At 39.9% G+C, this 15,693-nt stretch overlaps 1 long non-coding RNA gene across 4 annotated transcripts in view; it reads right to left on the bottom strand.

Annotated features, from left to right (window-relative positions):
* Positions 1-1,293: 1,293 nt before the first annotated feature.
* LOC142160294 (uncharacterized) overlaps positions 1,294-15,693 on the bottom strand; it is a 113,459-nt gene continuing 99,059 nt past the window's right edge. For all 4 annotated transcript variants that reach the window (XR_012693143.1, XR_012693140.1, XR_012693141.1 and 1 more), the window contains one exon: positions 1,294-1,759. This is a non-coding gene — a long non-coding RNA (uncharacterized LOC142160294). The remainder of the gene's footprint in view (positions 1,760-15,693) is intronic.

Genomic DNA, 15,693 nt, shown 5'->3' with positions numbered 1-15,693 from the left:
GTATTTGTAAAATTGATTATCTTAAAAGTGCAAGTCTCCATGCCACAACCTAGGACCTATGGGCTATACCTCTACTCCGTCACTGGGTTTGTTGAGAGTGATCGGAAAAGTTCTATAGCACATTGTATACAATGTAGTTACCGGCGATTTAAACATCCACTACCAATGTCATTACTGTATTCTGATGCATGCATGATGTTTCTTTTTACTATTACTACACAGAAATACTTGTAGGACCACTTATTAACTTGTATTGAACTTCTGGTTTCTGACGTTGACTATAGACCTGGGAATTTTGTGTAATATAGACCTGGGAATTTTGTGTAATACCCCATTCATACTGCACCAAAATCCCGGGTTTTTCCCGGGGCGAGCTCAAACGACCCGGGTCTTGGTGCAGTATGAATGGTACAAGTGAAAAATCCCGGGTCTAAACCCGGGATTTATCAAGGGGAGAGAGAGAGAGAGACAGAGGGGGGAGAGAGAGACAGAGGGGGGAGAGAGAGAGGAGAGAGAGACAGAGGGGGGAGAGAGAGACAGAGGGGGGAGAGAGAGAGGAGAGAGAGACAGAGGGGGGAGAGAGGGGGGAGAGAGAGAGGAGAGAGACAGGGGGAGAGAGAGGAGAGAGAGACAGAGGGGGGAGAGAGAGAGGAGAGAGAGACAGAGGGGGGAGAGAGAGAGGAGAGAGAGACAGAGGGGGGAGAGAGAGGAGAGGGAGAGAGGAGAGGGAGAGAGGAGAGGGAGAGAGGAGAGGGAGAGAGGAGAGGGAGAGAGAGAGACAGAGGGGGGAGAGAGAGACAGAGGGGGGAGAGAGAGACAGAGGGGGGAGAGAGAGAGGGAGAGGGGGAGAGGGAGAGGGGGAGAGGGAGAGGGGGAGAGAGAGGAGAGGAGAGCAGAGAGAGAGAGATTTTTCATATTCCATCTTTCAGCCAATGAAAAGTGCTCTGGTGATGACTCCCACAAATTGCCAGGGCACAGACTTGTGCAGTATGAATGGTCAACCCGGGAAATTCCCGGGTCCGAGGTGCAGTATGAATGGTGTTTCTGAGCTGGGACGCTCCGAGACCCTGCAAAAACCCGGCTTCAAAAACCCGGGATATTGCAGGGGCGGCAGTATGAAAGTGGTATAAGTGAAATCCTGAAGGGTCATTTAATGAAATATGTTTTTTATTGTTTGATTTCAGTATTTTATAATATCCTATATTAAATTTAGCTGTGTTTCCATTAAAACAAAGGACCAAATACTGAATCCCTCTTTTTGTTTGCAGTGTAATAACTTGAAAGTGAAAACTGTTTTTACATTTCTCAATATATTTATTAATGTACAGATAGCGCTTCAAAATGTATGTGAATTGGCTACACTGTTACTGTAATAGTGCTTTTCATTTGAAAAATGGTTTGTTGCCTGAGGTGAGAGGAATTTTTGTTTATTGAGCACATTGACCTCCTAATTTGGGTTCATGACCTAGTGCAATATAGAGCCAGTTGCCAAGTCACAGTTCAGTTGTTAGATTCAAGGAATCCTCAGATTGTAGCTTCATATTTTGTTTGCAAAGTATAATTCCTGCCATTTACTTCCACAAAGTAGATTTTCCAACAGGTGAATAAGTAGCTCTGTATTCCTGGTAATTGTACAATTTTAAAATGTATTCGTTATCCAACACAAGTTCTTCTGTGTTCTATTACTCCTCCAAATCCTCCAGTCAATGATAGAATGGTACCAGATAGTAGTATTCATACTTCAGTCAGTATCTTTAACCTGGTAGACAGAAAGAAAGATGTGTCAGTGTTGCTTGCAAGTTATGTACATGCCTGTTTTGTTGCTTATGCTGATTTACATGGTGATTTCAGTCTGCAACCAAATGTCTAGACATTCATAAGAAAAGTACACTCTTCAGGTTGTGACCATTTGAACTCTGACATCGCAGACTTTAAATCAGTTATCTTCTGCCTTTGTACATCCTACTAAAACATGTTTTTTCATATATCCTTAAACATCATCATCACCATTTATTTATATAGCGCCACTGATTCCGCAGCGCTGTACAGAGAACTCATTCACATCAGTCCCTGCACTATTGGAGGAGAGAGAGGGAGAGAGAGAGAGACTATGGTCAATTTTTGACAGCAACCAATTAACTACTAAACAACCACATCCCATTTTACATTTTATAAAAATCAGTGACCAAAACAGCTGGAGGGCTCTGTAAAATGCTTTACTAAGGGTGCCCATTTTCGAATTATTCTTCACTGTATACCACTTATTCCCTTAACAGCAGTTGGTCAGATTATTCCATTAACAGGATTCAGCACCCTTCATCTGTGTCTGGAGCAGCCTACAATATCCTGCAGGACCTTCCATGGTATGAGGTAGATTACAAAAGCTACCCAATAAGATGGCAGCAAGCACTATTTTAAAAAATGGACATACCCTTGATGCAGGTGCAGTTTTAATCAAGTATTCAGACTGTTCAATGGGCCAAAGTCAAATATTCCAATTTTTCTATTTTAGTAACGGCGTGCAGGTTTAATTAATAATTAAAAGGCCTTGTCTGTCTATGGAGCATAGAATTGTATTATAAGACACTTAAATGTGTAGTTTTCCCCTCAAACTTTTCACACTGCAGATGTCTACTCTTAGCTGTGAATCCTACATGTAAAATAATTAACGCCTTTGGTGCCTCAGATGTCAGTATTATTTTAAAGATTGATCCATATAGCGGAGACAAGCTGTTGGATTTTTTTGTCTTTAAAAGGGGCCATCGGAAGGCATCAGAAAACCACAAAACATAGAGCGTTTGGAATGAAGCCCACACATCATAAGGGTGTTTTAGAAAGAGACAAGAGGCCAGCCCTCACCCTGACAGCGCACACAAAGGAAAAGAATCCCAAGTAAACAAGGAAATTAAAAATGCTTCCTACAAGTTGCCAGGAAACCAGGGTACTTGGCTAAAGATTGTACTTGAAGTGTGTGTAATTAAAGGACTGGTATAGCAACTTAGATTTCACTATTACTGAAACACACTGCGATGCAGTGTCCAGAATGTGTGCCGTGTTTTTATTGTATCCCATATTTATTATGCTGGCAGTTGAATCAGATATTATCATTACCCAAACATTCTCTACACAAATTGTCAAGCATTATCCAATAAAGCCATACAGTAACTAATGACATCAGTGTTGAGGTTAAAGGGCAAGTATAACTACTACTTGGTATTATTATATATCCGAGTCTGTGTATTGCTGAATTAAGTAACAAAAACAAAATGCTTATATTTAAATTTCATTTTATGTAACTATACCTATCACACGCTCTTGTTCATCATATTGTAGGAGGTTACGTTGTTAGAGAGGTACTTCTCTATCTGGGCCAGATCTCTGAAGTCGGTATGAGATACACCCCCTCTTCGATCTGCCTGTGATCGACACCTCTCCCCCTCTCTGGAAACCACCTCCCATTCTTGTCATCAAGACTTCTCTTGTGCTGCTACCCATTTTTGGCACTCCCTACCACATCTGATCAGACTCCCTCCCAACCCTCAATCTTTCAAATGCTATCCCAAACTCACTGATACAACTCTATCTGCATGCTACAGTCCCAGGCCCACTTCGAGTCCCACTAGCTCCAATGTCTCAGATTTGCCCTCACATTTTAAACTAAGTGCTTATGAGCAGGGCCCTTTCTCCCTGTCTCACATCTGCACCTCCTTCGTCAACCTTGTATGTACTTTGTCTGTCTTTATGTGCACTTCGGGGCCTTACAAATAAACAATGGTCGATGAAGATAGCCATGGCATGCAGAAATGCAGAGACATTTGTGGATTTTTAGGAATATATATATATATATATATATATATATACACACACAAACACACACATATATACATACATACATACATATACATATATACACACACATATATTTATATACATATGGGTGATATCACAGTAGCATAACTGACTGAAAATTTAACAGCACACTTTTATATTGAAGAGTGGTCATTTGTCTGTAATAAAGAGGTAATACTGAATTAAACTACCAAAGCTGCAGTAGAATGATAGTGCAACTCTAAGCAATGTACTTTTCCTTCATGCTTCATATATGAAAACTTTCATTTTGTTGTCTAGCAGTCTTTTAAGCAGTGCTAGGTCATGTTTTCCTCCGGTACATAAAGGAGAGATGCCTATGCACTGGGTATCATTGATCACCATGAGAGAATCACCACTGTATATACGTGCATAACACAGGATGAATGAAGACACAAAAGGCCAGTTTCCATTCTTTCACATCCACTCTCCTGCATAAAGATCTCATAAAGACCAAGGGGTACATTTATCAAGCTGCGGGTTTCAAGAAGTGGAGATGCTGCCTATAGCAACCAATCAGATTCTAGCTGTCATTTTGTAGAATGTACTATATAGATGAAAACTAAAATCTGGTTGCTATAGGCAACATCTCCACTTTTTCAAACCTGTAGCTTGATAAATGTACCCCCAAATGTTCCTAGTGTACTATCTCGTGGCTTCTGCATCTACAATCAGACAAGTTAAATCCAGGTGGATTAAAACTGCATGTGTACATTAGCTATTAATGAGTATAATATATAGGAGACAATTTTATATATTACAATTATATGTAATATATAGTCCACCTGTTCAGGAGTTTGGAATCCTCCCCTACATTATTAAATGGGTGTGTGACCAAACTTAGCAGCAGCCCACTGCTAGTCCTTTCCTTCCACCTGCAGGTATGTGGTAGCCACTACAGCTAAAGTGGTAAGTGGCCTAGCTGCCCACTTGATAGAGAGAGGGGAAGAAGCAAGTCAGCACTCCCTGTAGGGGCTAGCTCTTTTTTGTTCATTTATTTTTTTAGACCGTGTTATTGTGTTGCTCATCATTAAAGATCCTATTTGTTTGAATAACTATACATTTTTTTAGTATACTATGCATAGCTTATATGCTAATGACCACTGTACAATGCAGATTTTGTATGTTAATGACGACCACCAATAAATGTGTGCAGCTGTTTTGTTGGTGTTTTTAGGGGGGAAAAAGCACTAGGCATACTCCAATTTGATGCTGCCATCTGCCCAGTGTGACATGACCACGGGTCCTGAATCAAATTGTTAAATTCAAATGTTCTTAATATAAATATATTGCAACAGCCTTGGGGGGTAGTGGGAAGGGCTGGATTGGAACAAAATGTGGTCACATTCCCGACTCCCCAGTCCACCAACCAAACCATTATTTGAGTCAACACCGAAAATAGCTCAAATCTGACACTTCCGATAGCCAAACACCAGGACTTTTGAGGAAGGCATCGCACGTAACAACAGTTACTGCCAATGTCCTCTTCTTATCACTGTGCACGGTTCTTAAAATAACACAGGCTCTGTTGCAACAATTGGTGAATAGAATATACAACAACACAGAGAATAAAACAAGTGCATAAGGCACCTCTTGGGGTACATTTACTAAACTGACACTTTGGTTTCTATAGATAAAAGCGCCACTTTTTCAATCAGATTCTAGTTTTCATTTTGTAGAATGTACTACATAAATAAAAACTAGAATCTAATTGGTTGCTATAAGCAATATCTCCACTCAAAAACCTCAGTTTAGTAAATATAGCCCCTTGACTTTTGAAAATACATGTTCTACACTTTCTTCATCTTATATCACTTTCTTTTCAATCACACTTTATTTAAAGAACTTTGCATGTCAAGTATTATAAAAATGCAATGCTTTTATTATAATGGATGACATATCCTGAAGTGCTTAGAATTTAGGATACTAGAAGTCCATAACATAGAGATGATGTTAAAAAATTATTATATGGTCATGGAAGTCCTTGTTGACTTCTAATATCACAGTAATCACCAAATAATGTTGATATGTATATAAAAATTGATGTTAATATATGTATGGACTGCTGTAAATACTATCCTTATAAACCGTGCTAATGCACTCCATATTGTATATTATTAGATATATTAGAAGTCACTCCAAAATGCAAGTGTTTTTTGTGATCACAGACCACCGTGACTTCTAATATGTATATAATTTACAGTAGGGAGTGTATTATAAGATAAGTGTGGGACAATTTCAAAATTGCCCTGGGCATTTTGCTACCTTCGGTGTCATCACCTTCAATCGGTGACTTCTGAATCACATGTTCATTAAGAAATCTTGTGGAAGGAATAATGCACCCCCTGCTGTACATTTTTATAGATGTTAGAAGTCACCTGAGATGCTTTTGACCTGTATAAGAGCACTTGGCCTACAGCATCATGTCAGCATGGCTTCCAGGTAAATTAGTAAAACCAGACATGGGGGGAAAAAAAAGGCAGCAGACCAAAGGGGGACTCCTCTGTAGCCGCCTGTAGCTGCTGCTGCTGCAATGATACCTGTCTAAATATAGCTCTGGACAATTGTCTGTCACTTGTCAGTCTCCAATTGTTGGCAAAATATATATCCCATTAACCTTTCCCAGCCAGTGTCATCTGCATTGTAGATCAGGTTGCAGACCCTGTGAGCCGCAGTGTATTACAGGTTTCCTCATGTGACACTTAGGTGAAAAGGTGAAAGTAGCAGAGACTTTGGATAGTTTATATTGATTGTAGTCAATTCCGGGACATCGGGGGAGGCAGGGTGTTTGAACAAGGAGCTGTAATGACTATAAGGTGTGCCAGAACCCCCTCCAGGAACATTACGGAGCCATTAATCTCCATAAAACACTGTGCAGGATAGGAAAGCCAAATAGAACCACCTATGTACAGGAGGTTTAACTCTTAAATTTGCAGTGATTGTCTAACTGTGCACTGTGTCCGTACAAATTCTCTGGGTTGATACGCCATGCCAACTGCACAGTACCACTTGCGTTTTTATGTGTGTTAGATGCAATTCTCAGCATTTGGATTTCGTAATCGCAGTAGCACTTACCTATATTTTGGTAAGTGGTCAAGTGTTGGTGTAATGGTTTGGCAGTGTGTGATGTCCTTCTACTAAATATAGCTACATATAATATTTCTTGTAAGACAAACATTCAGTCCATTTTAAGCTATTTTGACTATAGCTTATAGGCTATTTTTATATTGCTTTTCAGTTTTCTACCCACAATAGGTGGTAGCTGCTTTAGGGAGTCTATTTATCATAGGGTAAAGAGCCCTAATCCTGTCTTTCCACCGGAGATAGGGCTTCTCCCTATTTACCAAGCCCAAAGCTGGCAATAGCTATCGCATATCACTGGTGATTGCCTTTGATGGACGCCTTGTGCGAAAGTTGCCCCAAATTTTGCCTCTTTAAGAAGTATAGCAGCCGGTACATGTACCTGGACCTTTTAATAATAAATAGCAGTGATAAAACATTTTTCATCAATAGAATGTCTCTTCTATCACTGCTTTTTGTTTAACAGACCCCTTAATCTCATAAACACAAATGAATAATCACACGGAACAGCTGGATTGAAACCTCAATTTCCTTGAGATTCTAAAGAAATGAGTTTTAAGACAACTTTGCTGATTAGTAAAGCTCTTCTGAAACAAAATGCACTATTTTAACTTTCTTTAAGTCTGTGTTTTTCACCAAAGCTTATATCACCCAGGCATGTATCTATTTTCATTGCATATTAGGTAGAACAGAGTTCAGCTTTTTTCAGTGTATTAGACAACTGTTCCAGGAGGATATAAAGCCACTGGTGAAAAAAAACAATGAAATCCAGAACAATAAGGCAGTACATTTTCACTTTCGGGTTTGATGAGATAAAACAGTTATCTACATTTCACACTCTGCTGAATTCCACAATCGGTATCATGGTCCTATGTCATGCTCCCTCCTATTTCCACTTAAACAGTTTGAAACAAGTCAAGTAGATGTCAACTGAACCAACCCACCCCCATGTTCTTGTCTTTCACCTGTTTCATAGACAAACAAAGCCAACATAATGCTCGGATGAAAAGTAAAATTCATGCTATACATTTCCTGTCATAAAAATCATTACAGTTGACTCTTTATTGAGCCTTCTATCAACCAACCTCTACGGTCTTCCAAAACCTGGAATAATGCAGGTTATCTTCAATATTTTAATTATCTTAAATAGAAGCGGAGCCAGGACTCAGAGTCCAGTGAGTTTCCACACACATTGGATGTGGCCTTCATGTCTATCCATTATAGGAAGCAGTAGTAGGAGTCACACGGCGAGTGGAGCGTTTCATATGATGACTAATCCCTGCAATTTCTCCACTGGGACAATTTATATGAAAATACTGACCAACTATTCCCTGGGACAATTCCTTGTTGGAGGAAAGCAATTTGTTTTGATTTCCTTGGTGGCTTATGCTACTCTGGTCAGCAACCAGTCTCCTTAATGATAGGTAAGATGTAAGGGGGGATGATTAGGTTGTGTGACAAATTTATGGTAAGGGTTAGACTTTGGAAAAGTTTATAGGTAGGCTGTAGGGGGTAAAGGGTAAGCTAAGGAGGGGGTAATGTTAAGTTTGTACTGTAAAGGAACTGCAGTTCTAGCAAGGCTATAGAAAGCAACCGCAACTTATTGTCAAGCACATTTCCTTAATCATATGAGCATGAAACATTTTGCAAGTGAGCAATGTCCCTAGAACAAAGGCATTTATATGGGACTATGGGTCTCGGTTGTATAGTGAATATGCATTCAGCTTACTGCAGCACTTCAGATCCTTTATTGAAAATGGCTGGAGTGCTAGAAATGAATGTATATATAATTTAAATACATCCAGTTATGTATTCCCTATATGTGGGAGAGAAGATGCAACAGTGACCTTGTACCTCTGTTCTCTTCTGTGTGTACATGAAAACAGGTCCCTGGCTGGTTTCCTGACCAGCTGTCTGTCTAATTCTTACTTCCCCAAACATTCTGTAAGTAAGTAATCTGTTAATAGCCAGCCCTGTCTGAGACAGGTGCCTTAAGCTTAGCCCTAGGTGCAGCTTGAGTCATTTCAAAGGTATGGCTTAGTAGTGAGTAATGTTTCACTGTACAGAAGGCAGGACCACCTCGTTAGTGTTACACAGTGCATCTAACAAGCTGACAATTTATTCCCAGAAATGCCTGCCACCTCAGTGTGCTTCAGTCTACCTCTCGGAAGGCTGTGAACTATAAATTAGTTTGGAGCAAACATAGGTTTATGTTAAAGAAAAAGCAACGCCAGCATAGGAGAATAAGTTACGTTTGTACAGCCTTTGTCATAGGGCTTTGGTGACCATCATGTCCAGTTATTTAAGCTTGTGGAGAATCAAAGAGCAACTTTCCTCCAATCACTCAAATTCTTGATTACTCCCCATATGAGGAAGGTTTTGAGTCCAGACTATAGGACTTTCCATAGATGAAACACAATTTACATGTGTTTATATTACTCAGTCTACCTTCTCCTATACAAATTTATGAACTTAGGTTTAACATTTTTCTCTATACAGAGATCCAGACATGTTATCAAAAATGAATGTACCATAATACCTTGTAGTAAATATGTGATATTGGATACATTTGTGTGGTAAAAACACCAGAAGTAATTTAGTATTGATCCTGATAATTGCTGAACAAAAAAAAAAGGGCCTCAGTGGTGGAAGTTACACTGGCTTTATTTTTTATTGACAATTAAAGCTCAATTAATAGTAGGTCATTACTTTTATATTATTTTTGGAGCCTATTTATGTAGAAATTTTTGGCCCGTAAAGCAGCTTCTTTTATCGCCGCTTATCTCAGGAAAAAGGATCAATTTATGATCCTGATCATGCCTAGACAGCCCCACGAAGACCATTTCAATGACAATGTGAAAACTTTCTCATTCTTTCCCCCAACGTACCTAACTGCATGTGCACCAATAACTTAACAATGGCCACTGTGCTGCATTCGCAATTCAGTGCCCATAGACATAACTGCAAACGTACGGTACAGTCATGGCCAAAAGTTTTGAGAATGACACAAGTATTGGTTTTCACAAAGTTTGCTGCTTCAGTGTTTTTAAACCTTTTTGTCAGATGTTGCTATGTTATACTGAAGTAACATTACAAGCATTTCATAAAAGTGTCAAAGGCTTTTATTGACAATTACATTACGTTTATGCAAAGAGTCAATATTTGCAGTGTTGACCTTTGTTTTTGAAGACCTCTGCAATTGGCCCTGGCATGCTGTCAATCAACTTCTAGGCCACATACTGACTGATGGACTCCCATTCTTGCCTAATCAATGCTTGGAGTTTGTCAGAATTTGTGGGTGTTTGTTTGTCCACTCGCCACTTGAGTATTGACCACAAGTTCTCAATGAGATTAAGATCTGGGGAGTTTCCTGGCCATGGACCCAAAATTTTGATGTTTTGATCCCTAGTCAATTAGTTATCAGTTTTGCCTAATGGCAAGGTGCTCCATCATGCTGAAAAAGGCATTGTTTGTCACCAGACTGTTCTTGGATGGTTGTTAGAAGTTGCTCTTGGAGTATGTTTTTGTACCATTCTTTATTCATGGCTGTGTTTTTAGGCAAAATTGTGAGTGAGTGCACTCCCTTGGCCGAGAAGCAACCCCACACATGACTGGTCTTACGATGCTTTACTGTTGACATGACACAGGACTGATCTCACCTTTCCTTCTCCAGACAAGCATTTTTCCAGATGCTCCAAACAATCTGAAAGGGGATTCATCAGAGAAAATGACTTTACCCCAGTCCTCAGCAGTCCAATCCTTGTACCTTTTGCAGAATATCAGTCTGTCCCTAATGTTTTTCCTAGAGAGAAGTGGCTTCATTGCCTGCCTTCTTGACACCAGGCCATCCTCCAAAAGTCTTTGTCTTTGTGCGGGCAGATGCACTCACACCTGCCTGCTGCCATTCCTGAGCAAGCTCTGCACTGGTGGTGCCCCGATCCTGCAGCTGAATCAACTTTAGGAGACGGTCCTGGCTCTTGCTGGATGTTCTTTGGCACCCTGAAGCCTTCTTCACAACTATGGAACCTCTCTCCTTGAAGTTCTTGATGATTCGATAAATGGTTGATTAATGTGCAATCTTACTAGCAGTAATATCCTTGCCTGTGAAGCCCTTTTTGTGCAAACCAATGATGACTGCATGTGTTTCCTTGCAGGTAGCCATGGTTAACAGAAGAAGAACAATGATTTCAAGCACCACCCTCCTTTTAAAGCTTCCAGTATATTATTCTAACTAAATCAGCACAACAGAGTGATCTCCTGCCCTGTCCTCGTCAACACTCTCACCTGTGTTAACGAGAGAATCACTGACCAGATATCAGCTGGTCCTATGGTGTCAGGGCTGAAATGCAGTGAAAATTTTGTTTTTTGGGATTCATTGTCTTGACAAAGAGGGACTTTGAAATTAATTACAATTCATCTGATCACTCTTCAGGACATTCTGTAGTATATGCAAATTGCCATCATAAAAACTGAGGCAGCAGACTTTGTGAAAAATAATATCTGTGTCATTCTCAAAACTTTTGGCCATGACTGTAGTACTGAGCGTTAGTTTGGTTACAGCATAAGATATCTTGGACATGTCCTGCTTTAGCTCATTGATAAATAGCCCCGATACTAATGTGTGACTTAATCAAGCAGAAACAGTTCTTTACTCATCATATAAGGCAAATAAATCCTTGATGAATAGGCCCTTGGTCTTTTACCACACATTTAATGTGCCATGAACAAGTTTTCCTCTTCATAGGTGGACTTAATGCTGTTTGGTGATTAACAGATTCCCCTGGGAGTAGGAGTAATGAGATGTTGCTCATTATATAATAACAATTTTATAAATAATGCTTCCCAAGTATCGGTACCTATATTCACTGTCATTGTGATTACATCATCCAAATGCTTTCTATAATCTCTCCACAACCTCAATATGTTGGGCATTTCCTGAAGTACAATGAATGGGACTTAAGACTAAGACCTGTAATGGGCTTGATAATTTCTGAAAATGTAATTGTAACCCTCATGTTTTGGAAGATACACCCAGTTAATGTGACAAGACTCTTGTCACAGTCAATAGACTGTATCATACTTGTTTAGATTCCTTTCTCTGTACTTCCGCCAGTCCAGCATTCACAGTCTCTCTGTCCTATGTTTACAATAAACAGCATAAGTGATATACGGGTTTCCCAATGTCTCACTTGCTATGATGGGAGCAGACACTTTCCATTAGCATTTAAACTTATCAGCAGTTGTTAACACTTTGTTCTTCTGTGGGCCAAGGGTAAATAGAAAGCGATCAACTGGGAAGTATCATTCTTTAGAATTAAGAAATGATTTTGATATAAATCTGTTTCAAATGAGTTCCTTCTGTCAGAAAGTTCCCTGATTCACTAGGTACCACAGTCAGACAAATGTATTCATCCATTTTATGTCTCTGAGATTCAGTGCTTGTACATAACAAGGAACAAGATCACAATAAGCAAACTCGTATGATTAATATCGTAAACACAATAGATTACTGTTTAGTTCCCCAAGAGCTTGCAATCTAATGTAACATTGGTCCCTAGGTGTAATCCTTGACTCACAACTATCCTTTGTTCCCTACATCAACTCTATATTTCCATCATGCTGCATACATCTAAAAAAACATTTCCAGAATATGTATATATCCCACACAAGACACTGCAAAATCCTTAATTCATGCACTCATCATCTCCCGTATTGACTATTGGATTTCCCTCCTTACTGGTCTTCCCAAAATCAGACTCGAGCCCCTACAATCAATTTTGCACACAGGGGCTAGATTGGTTTTCCTTGCAAACCATTTTTCCTCTGCCGAGTCACTCTGTCAGTCTCTACATTAGTTGCCTGTTTTTCAACGAATCAAATATAAAATTATTCTACTAACATACAAGGCCATCAACAAAATTGCACCAACATACATCTCCTCACTTATCTCAAAATATCTCCCAACTCGAGATTTCCATTCTGGACAAGATCTGCATCTCTCTTCCACTTTCATCACTTCCTCCCATTCTCAGTTACAGGACTTTTTTCGGGCTCCACGAACTTTATGGAATTCACACTCCCTCACACCACAAGACCTAGGGGTAAATGTATCATAGTCCGGTTTATGCATTCCGCGCGAGATCGTCGAGATGACAGCTAAAATTTAAAACGGTGCTGCCTTGTAAAGGCAAGCTTCCCTTTACAAGGCAGTGCCGCTTTAAATTTTAGCTGTCATCTCGCGCGGAATGCATAAACCGGACTATGATACATTTACCCCCTAGTCTCTTGTCTTCAAACCTTCAAGTATTCTCTGAAAACTCACCTCTTCAGACAAGCTTATAATATTCCTCTTAATTTCCCTAGGTTACCCTATTACCACCATCTACACAGCTAACACATGACAACAACCGTCTGATCAACAAAGTTGTGTGACTGAGCATACAGCCCGCTAAATACTTTGTAACATACATGCCAAGCTTTTGAAGCTGGCTTCTGGGAGCTGGGGTAGAAGAGGTGGGCGTGTGGGGGGTGGGGCTTAATGAAACATTTGCGGCATTGAATAGCGGGGGTGGGGCTTAATGATGTGATTAAGCCTCGCCCCCTGATATTCAATGCTGTTAATTACGACTTTTTTTAGGATCCTGGGAGTTGTGCCTACTCTTCCGGGAAGACTCCCCGAAATTCGGAAGCCTCCCGGAAATTCTGGGAGAGTAAGCAGGTATGCTTTGTAACCTTTGCATTCCAGCTGGACAAATATTCAATATGATGTAGCACTTACCCTTGTGTATCAAACCATTGTCCCATAGATTGTAAACTTGTGAGCAGGGCCCTCTTGTTTCCAATTGTAAAGCATACAGAATCTGTTAGCTCTATATAAATGTTCATGATGATGAAGAACATACCTCCCAACACTTGGGTAGGGGGCATGGCCACATCACGATGGGGGCTGCCCTGTTTTCCCCTCCAAATAACTTCACTGCTGTGTGCACTGCCCGTTCACAGCGCAGTAAACAGACAATACTTACAAACTTTCCCACCAATTTGGATAAAGCTGTCCCAATCGGGATAGTGGGATAGAGCGTTCAAATAGGGACTATCCCTCCTATAATGGGACAGTTGGGAGGTATGATTGTAATCTGATTATAATTGTATTGCCGGCATAGTGCTTTCCATGTTACTCAAAAACTTTTGTTAAATGGCATTTCCAACTTCAAACAACTAAGTTATTAACTTGTGTTTACACTCATGCACCTTTTATATATCATAAGGCACAGTAAGTTTGCTTTTTTATTTTGTTGATCTGGGTTCTGTGGACACCCCTTTAAGATTCTTAGTGGTTAGAATAAAAATGTAAAGAACTTTGCTTACGTTGAGTTCAGAATTTACAATTCTATATGACCAGCTCCCAGCTGTACGTTTTTGGCCAATACATGTGGACGTAAGAAGTACTGTAACAGTGCTTAGTGGTAAAGGCACCTTTAACCTAAAGAAGATAAATGATGCATAAATACTATGTTGTGTTAGTTTTTATCTTGCTTGTACAAACACCTTTCCAGAATCTAAGGGGACATGTAAAACCCATCCCTTCAATATTGTTGTAAACCAAAGATCCTTGTAGCTAACAACAAGAAGAAAACTTTTTCTAGTCTCCAACGAAGCTCACGTCCCAGCCCTTAGATGAGCAGAATTACAGTCATCCCCTAGGGGCACAGCATGCCATGTAATGATGACACCTCTGCTACATGCTGGATGGCTGGCTTTTAAAGCAAGACTATTCTTACTGTAACAGCTGGCTTGATGGATGGGAGTAGGAAACTGTCCTTAGGGGCCAATTTCTGTACCAGTATTAACCCATGCTGAGCACTAAAAAAAACCTGGAAAATTGCAGCATGGTCAGATCCCCTGTTGGTGTAAGGAAATGATACTATGTCAGACTAAAAGTCTTGTGTCTTGTGCACCTTGTGTCTGCATATCTGTTCGTATTGTCCAGCATGTGACATTTACTTCTTCACCATAATTAGACTCACTGGAAACTTATTATTTTGCTATATGTTTAGCTGCATTCTGGAGAACAGGCTTCTTGGAAATATTCTTTACATGGCGGCTCTTTAAGGACCTTCTACACCTGACATTAAAATATTGTCCATAGGATTTGAAAGTTTTGTCTGGTAGTGATTTGAAATCAGTAAAACATTCAGACCTGTACTCAGAAGCCACTGCAGCAATGAATGGTTCCTCTTCAAAGCACTGAATCTAAGGGGGATCTTAAGAAAGAGGTTTTTATGGCAGTAGAGATTTGAGCTACCCCTATTGTGTATTTGGAAAATACAGCCAAGTAATTATAAACAAAAATGGATTCCTGTTTTTCCCACTCACCTGTCTCTCTGTGACACTGTGGTCCCTATTTACAATTATGCGATAATAACTCAGATTTCCTATCACTGCAATAGTGGCAATTTATGAATTAAATCTACCAGAACTGCTGCGTGATTGCCCAGCAATCCTGGATGGCAGCGGTAATGTTACTGCTTCACAAGTCACACATTGTGTGACTTGTGAAGTCACACAATGACTTCACAAGTCACACGCAGTGGAACTGAAATCCCTGAGTAAGATAAAATATTTTAAAAAATAGAAATTTTGCAGAGATTCCTATATGATAAAACATAACAGTATATATGTAGAATAGACAGCAGATAATGTAAAATGGAGCAAAGTGCTCTGTTAAGACAGCCGCCTCTAATG

This window comes from Mixophyes fleayi, chromosome 6 (assembly GCF_038048845.1).
Source record: "Mixophyes fleayi isolate aMixFle1 chromosome 6, aMixFle1.hap1, whole genome shotgun sequence".
Classification (NCBI taxonomy): Eukaryota; Metazoa; Chordata; class Amphibia; order Anura; family Limnodynastidae; genus Mixophyes; species Mixophyes fleayi.
Note: the sequence above shows the minus strand (reverse complement) of the source record. Positions and strands in the feature narration are given on the sequence as shown.